This window comes from Dreissena polymorpha, chromosome 16 (genome assembly GCF_020536995.1).
Source record: "Dreissena polymorpha isolate Duluth1 chromosome 16, UMN_Dpol_1.0, whole genome shotgun sequence".
Classification (NCBI taxonomy): Eukaryota; Metazoa; Mollusca; class Bivalvia; order Myida; family Dreissenidae; genus Dreissena; species Dreissena polymorpha.
Genome location: NC_068370.1, coordinates 10,231,061 through 10,238,696, shown reverse-complemented (window position 1 = coordinate 10,238,696; position 7,636 = coordinate 10,231,061). Strand labels below are relative to the sequence as shown.

At 36.5% G+C, this 7,636-nt stretch overlaps 1 long non-coding RNA gene across 2 annotated transcripts; it reads right to left on the bottom strand.

Annotated features, from left to right (window-relative positions):
* Positions 1-4,833: 4,833 nt before the first annotated feature.
* LOC127861901 (uncharacterized) lies at positions 4,834-7,184 on the bottom strand. Of its 2 annotated transcripts, none has more exons than XR_008040358.1 (2): positions 7,135-7,184; positions 4,834-5,854 (listed from the first exon to the last, which is right to left on the bottom strand). It is a non-coding gene; the product is annotated as an uncharacterized LOC127861901 (long non-coding RNA). The 2 variants fall into 2 exon arrangements; XR_008040359.1 differs by having other exon boundaries at positions 6,987-7,160.
* Positions 7,185-7,636: the final 452 nt, after the last annotated feature.

The window sequence follows — 7,636 nt, the reverse complement described above, 5'->3', positions numbered from 1 at the left end:
TAACACCCTAGAAGTCAATTTGTGTTCACTCTTCATAAAACTTGCTTAGAACATGTGAATCCAGTCCGTTAAAAAAGTATGACCGCCAGTGGAAGACCAATTCACCTTATATGGATAGATTGAAACCTTGTTAACCACGTTATTTTTTAGTCCAATCTTCCAGAGACTTTCTGCGGACATTGTTTCTCATGCTCCCTCGGTCCAGTATGTAAATGTGTGTGTTGTATTAAAAGCATGATTGCTCAGGTGAGCTTTTGTGACCGGTCTTTGTCCGTCGTCCGTCCGTCCGTTAACATTTGATCGTAAACACTCTAGAGGCCACATTTATTGTCCGATCTTCATGAAACTTGGCCAGAAGCTTCGTCCCAATAAAATCTCGGTCGAGTTCGAATCTGGGTCGTGCCGGGTCAAAAACTAGGTCACTAGGTAAAAAACAAACAAACTTGTAAACACAGTAGAAGTCACATTTCATGCCCAATCTTCATGTAACTTTGTCAAAATGTTTGTCTTAATGATATGTTGGTTGAATTCCAAAGTGGTTCCGGTCCGTTGAAAAACATTGCCGCCAGTGGGCGGGGCAGTTTTCCTTATTTGGCTATAAAGAAACCTTGTAAACACTCTGGAAGTCACAATTTTTGCCCAATCATCATGAAAGTTGGTCAACATTGGTTTTATTGATTTCTCGGACGAATTCGAAAATGGTCCAGATCGGTGAAAAAACATGGCCGCCAGTGGGCGGGGCATTTTTCTCTATAAGTATATAGTGAAAATATGTCAATACTCTAGAAGTCACATTTTTGGCCCAATTTTCATGAAATTTTGTCAGAACATTTGTTTCCTAGATACGTGAGTTAAGTTTGAAAATGGTTCCGGTCCGTTGAAAAACATGGTTGCAAGGGGGACGGGGCAGTTTTCCTTATATTTATATAGTAAAAAAGGCTTGTAAACAATCATGAATTAATGTCATGCAACATGCGAGACAACTCTTCTAAATATTGCATTTAAGTTTACAGTAGTTACTCCCCTTTGATTAGTAATGTTTTTATAATAATACAGTGTAGTTGTGTGTATCATTAATTTGTTAATTTTTATTCGAGGTTGGATGTTTTTATGCTCCCTGTCGAAGAAATGGGGACATATAGTGATCGGACTGTCCGTCTGTCCGTCTTTCCGTAACACTTTGCGTTTAGGTTTCGAAAAATGCACATTAATTCTATTTCCCTTGAGATATAACCTTCATATTTGGTATGCATGTGTATATGGACAAGGCCTGTCCATACGCACACATTTTTTTACCTGTGACCTTGACCTTGAACTTAGGGTCCGCGTTTAGGTTTCGAAATCTGTGTTCAGGTTTCGAAAAATGCTCATAACTTCTATGTCCCTTGAGATATAACCTTCATTTTTGGTATGCATGTGTATATGGACAAGGCCTTTCCATACGCACACAATTTTTTACCCCTGTGACCTTGACCTTGAACTTAGGGTCCGCGTTTAGGTTTCGAAATCTGCGTTTAGGTTTTGAAAAATGCTCATAACTTCTATGTCCTTTGAGATATAACCTTCATATTTGGTATGCATGTGTATATGGGCAAGGCCTTTCCATACGCACACAATTTTTTACCCCTGTGACCTTGACATTGAAATTAGGGTCCGCGTTTAGGTTTCGAAATCTGCGTTTAGGTTTCAAAAAATGCTCATAACTTCTATGTCCCTTGAGATATAACCTTCATATTTGGTATGCATTTTTATATGGACAAGGCCTTTCCATACGCACATAAATTTTGACCCCTGTGACATTGACCTTGAACTTAGGGTTCGCGTTTAGATTTCGAGGTGAGCTTTTGTGACCTGTCTTTGTTCGTTGTCCGTCCGTCCGTTCGTCGTCCGTCCGTCCGTCCACATTTGATAAACAATCTAGAGGCCACATTTATTGTCCGATCTTCATGAAACTTGGTCAGAAGATTTGTCCCAATTATATCTCGATCGAGTTCGAAACTGGGTCATGCTGGGTTAAAAACTAGGTCACTAGGTCAAAAAAAAAGCTTGTAAACACTGTAGAAGTCACATTTAATGCCCAATCTTCATGTAACTTTGTCTAAATGTCTGTCTTAATGATTTGTTGGTTGAGTTCAAAAGTGGTTCCGGTCCGTTGAAAAACATGGCCGCCAGTGGGCGGGGCAGTTTTCCTTATATGGCTATAGAGAAACCTTGTAAACACTCTAGAAGTGACAATTTTTGCTAAATCATCATGAAAGTAAATCAAAACATTGGTTTTATTGATATGTCGGATGAGTTCGAAAATGGTCCAGATCGGTGAAAAAACATGGCCGCCAGTGGGCGTGGCATTTTTCTCTATATGTATATAGTGAAAACATGTGAACACTCTAGAAGTCACATTTTTGGCCCAATTTTCATGAAATTTGGTCAGAACATTTGTTTCCGTGATACGAGAGTTGAGTTTGAAAATGGTTCCGGTCAGTTGAATAACATGGCTGCCGGGGGGGGGGGGGGGCAGTTTTCTTATATTTATATAGTAGAAAAAAGCTTGTGAACACTCTAGAAATCACATTTTTTGCCCAATCATCATGAAACTTGGTGAACAGATTGGTTTTATATATATCTCAGATGAGTTTGCAAATGGTCCCGATGGGTCAATAAACATGGCTGCCAGGGGGGGGGGCAGTTTTCCTTATGTATGACTATATAGAGAGAAACCTTGTGATCGAACACTTTAGAAGTCACATATTTTGCCTAATCATCGTGAAACTTAGTCAATACATTGGTTTTATTGATTTCTTGGACAAGTTGGAAAATGGCTCAGATCGGTGAAACACACTGTTTAGCTCACCTGATTGCTCAGGTGAAGTTTTAGGATTGGTCTTTGTCCGCTGTCCGTCCGTCCACATTTGGTTTGTTAACACTCTAGCATTCACAATTCTCAAGCATTCTTTATCAAAGTTGCTGAAAGATCTCAGTCAAGTTTGACGATGAGCAAAATCACATAATTAATGCCATAATTATTGCCCCTTGATTGTCCAAATTTTCATTCTATTATACAAAATCCTTGTAAGCAAAGTTTAATGTTTGGTGAGGGGGGTCAACTCAAAATATAGGTCACCATTTCAAATCTTACAAAAACAAAAACACTCCCTACGCCAGAGTTTTGGTTCAATATTAAATGATGAAACTTGACCAGGATGTTTGTATGGTCAATATCTAAGTCAAGTTTGACATTAGGTAAATATTGAATGAACCGACTCCTCCCAGGTGAGCGAACTAGAGCCATATTGGCCCTTTTGTTTTTAATTATATTTGGCAAAAGAAGGCCTCCAGTGGGCATGGCATTTTTCTTTCTGGCTGTCGTGAAACCTTGTTAACATTTTGTAAGTCACATAGTCCAATCTTAATGGAATTTGCTAAAAAAACAACATTTGTTCTACTGATATTTTGATGGAGTTTGAAAATGGTTTCGGGCCGCTGAAAAACATGACCGCCAGGGCGAGCAGTTTTACTAAAACCTTATGAACCGTATGAGACCTTTTTTGTGTAAAAGTTGTCTCAAAACCCCAGGAAAAGGTACGTTTATAAATATGTGTACAAATATCTTATCTCAAACAACCCTCTATCTTTCTTTCAGTCTGATTTCATTAAAGACGACATCACAATCAATAAACTCTTCTTTCTATTCAACGATATTTTATAAACATGCCATGAAGGAAAAGAGTCGGGCTATCTTTTGCGATATATTAAAAGAACTTGATTGCGTTTTGAACCAATGTCTGCTACTGAAACTCTTCCATAGGAATTGATGGGCCGCGTCTTTGGTGGTCTTCAACATACTTATCTAGTTGAAAACAACGAACTATGTATCGTAGTTCTTCTTCATCTTAAGCATCTGTAGCTTCAGGCGTCCCAGAAGGCTTCATATTGGGTCCCCTTCTTTTTCTTATATATATGTGTGTGTATATCAATGACAGCGTTGACAATCTACATTCTGATAGCTGTCTATTTGCGGATGACACCAGTATCTTCATAATCATTGGCGACCTAGGAATATAATTATTTCGACATTATATTCAGTTGGCGACAGCAATTGTTAAGCCCCAATCAAATGGAGATCTGTTCTGTTTCTGTTAATTTATACAGATGCTTCCATTTTGTGATTTTACTTTTTTATTTCGAGCTTTTCTTGTCATTGATATAAATTATAACGTTGATTAAACACACTAGCAGCCGTCATTAGTTAGTTTCGGCATGTTATATAGGCAAAACACAAGTCACGTGTCAACTAACCGTATATCACTTAGTGTATCCCACACCCCTTTATCCGGCTGTAAACATTTAAATTGATAGGATAAAAATTACATAATGCAAACATTGACAAAAATCACATAAGTAATATTAGTTTAAACACGCATTAAATGCTGATCTAGATGCAGCCCCTTGAATGATGATATTTAATATTTAAATATTGTCTTTTGTTGTTGTTCCTATTCGAACGCTTTTTTGTTTATTATATTCTATGTGAATAGAAATACATGTCTTACAATATCCAATCACTCCGTTCCAAACCTGTGAGTTTACTATTATTATGCACTGCGCCTATAACGACCATTATTTTAATACCGATTGTTGTGCATATTTTATTTCATTCTTTACCAAATGTCGACACATAACTAATTGTTAATGTATAAGTAATACAAAGAATACTTTATGGGACGCAATTAAATGAATAAAAGTCAAGTCATGTTTGCTTACTGAATAACTACTTGTCTGTTCTGTTCTGCTCTGTTAAACCAGCCATGTTATCACAACCAATCGCAAACACAATAAGTTTATACAAATTTATTCATTTAAAGTCATTTTTCAAAACAGTGCTGCTGCAGTAAACATGGTAGTATCTCAACATGCCCATATTGGTTTGCACATATAGATGCCCATACGGGATCAATATGGACAAGACCATATGGGGATGCCCGTATGAAGCCCATATGGGACCCATAGGCACATGTTTGCTCGGTTGCTGAAATATGACAAAAACATTGGATAAGAGTGAAAGTATACTTTGGTTAAAATACGATCAATTGTGTTTTTCAATTATTCTAGTGTCCACGCAAAAGTAACAGAACAAAATGCTGCACTGTGACATTGTTTGGTCCCCGGACAAAATGCGCAGAGTGGTCACGTGATGTACAAAAACAATTTTGGACAATATTGCGCAAGGTTATTTATATCATGACTTTATAGCGGGGCGGAGTAGTAGAGCCCTTACATATTACCCCGACTAGTTGAAGTCAACATTTATATAACTTCAGAATAATACATAAATGTTCTGCCCACTTTTTACGAGAATAAGGTAAACAAGTATCATTAAATATAATATATAACAATTTTTATAAACCAGTTTAAGTCTTAACCTATGCTAAAGCATAAGAGACATAAAAAACAGCGTGCCCTTTAAAAAGACGTTTATTGCTTTAACAAACTTTACTGAAATATTTTTTCATTAGTTTCCTCCGTTGACATTTTAAAATTTTGGACATAGTTATATAAAAAAATTCTAGAGAGGTGCACACGTTCCATGAGAAATTTACCGGAAAAGTAATCGCAATATTTTTGTTTACTTTTCCTTTCTGTTCGTTACTTAGATTCACAGTTTAACTGTTAAGTGTATTTGCAAATAACATAAATTGCACACAAAAGACATCATACATATACGTAGCGTGTCTCAGTTAGTTGTGCAATCTGCGTGTCGTGATGGGAAGCAGACATGTTTTAATAGAAACGCCTTCTGATTATCAATATCCAAACGGAAGTGTCCCCTTTCATAACGATAGCAGATGGCCCAATGCTGTAATAATAAAATAATCGTGGTTATTTTGATCGAAACACACAAAGCAATGCACATTAGCGAAAACATATGCAATACATGTATAAGTTCCCATTGAGAATTTTATTTCTGAAAATTAGCCATTCAAAAAGCATGAATCGACACTTATTGTTCTATTTGTTTAAATGCTATAATGATTGACCACCCCGTGGGTTCATTTGTCTTTATGCGTGCGAACTTGCAACTGTTCGCAACTTTTAATGTCTTGGCGAGTCGGCACAGTGTTTTTTTAAATCATACCCGTCAACACATACACAATGTATTATTTTCCGCCATTCTTAATTTAATGAAATAACAAATAGATAGCGGGTTTTATACAAATACATTATTTCTCCAATATCTTTATTTAATTAGTTAAGCAACATAATCGTATGCTTTTCAATATGGGTGGATAATAGAGTAAAAACTAAATGTGCACCTGCTTATCTTGCATTTAGAAATGCGGTAACATTAAACTAATTAAGCTATATGTATAGATAATTGTCATTAGAAACTCTATATTGCTTGCACATGCATGCTTGTGTTCGGCGGGAAAAGCGACAACGAGAGCATACAACGCATAGACATACATGTATTTCAAATGAGTCGCGTTCTGAGAAAACTGAGCTTAATGCATGCGCCTGTACAGTCCGCCAAAATTGGATGTTTGCTAAGAAGAGACTTCATTTTAACGAAAAATGTCACAAAAGCGGAGAGTGTCGTCCCTGATTAGCCTTGCGGACTGCACAGGCTAATCTGGGACGACACTTTACGCACATGCATTATGCCCAGATTTCATAGAACGCGACTCAAATTATAGAGAAATACAGATGAAAACATATATATCCCATATTGGATGGTTGTGTTGAAACAGATCCGACTATAAAATGGCGAAATAACTTACAAACACACATTAGACAACAGACCAGTACTAGTACGACAGACAGAGGAATTCATTCAGAAAAAATAATGGATGTATGTAGTAAACATGCATTTATGTGTTGACGACGTTTTACAATGAAGGTTGTACAGTTTCAATTTCTTCAGTCCATTGACGCTTACGTTAACCTTCATATTCAAAAAGAAATGTCAACATAGTTATTTGATTAAAAACCTTTGCTGAAGCCTCACATGATAAGCTTCATATTTATCCAATACTCATCTAATATTTCCAAATACACACATAGAAAACATTGAGTTAGAATGAAATATTATTGTTCACAATCGTAACATGCTAAGATATCCATATAGTTATATCTCACATTACAGTAAGTGTCTGATAGACATGTCGTCTGCCAAACATGCTTAAAAGATTACAACAAGTGTTTCAAGTAAGTCCCACGATTATTAAGTACACTGTGGGATAGTGTCGGGTAATTGATACCAACTTATGTAAAAGTACGGTATTCAAATGTGACATATAGGCCACAGTGTATTGTTTAAAACACTAATCCTTTGGTTGCATCTGTGTGCTACAGCCTCATACAAGTCATTATATACCAGAATATTATGTAGGACTTGTTAACCGTCAGATTTAATGAACGGTGTTACGATTTAAAAGTTTAATGTTTTGTTCAGGGCGAAGCACCAACACGATAAAAGTATATTTCTCACAATTAGTTCAGAAAGGAACTTACTCTTGGTATTGGCTACTTACACAAAGAGTTGTCGTCTATTTTAAGGTGATTAATAATATTATTCATTTCAGACAGTATAACTTGTAAATGTTCTTGTCTATCATCAGCATGGCTTTCTAGTGAAGGG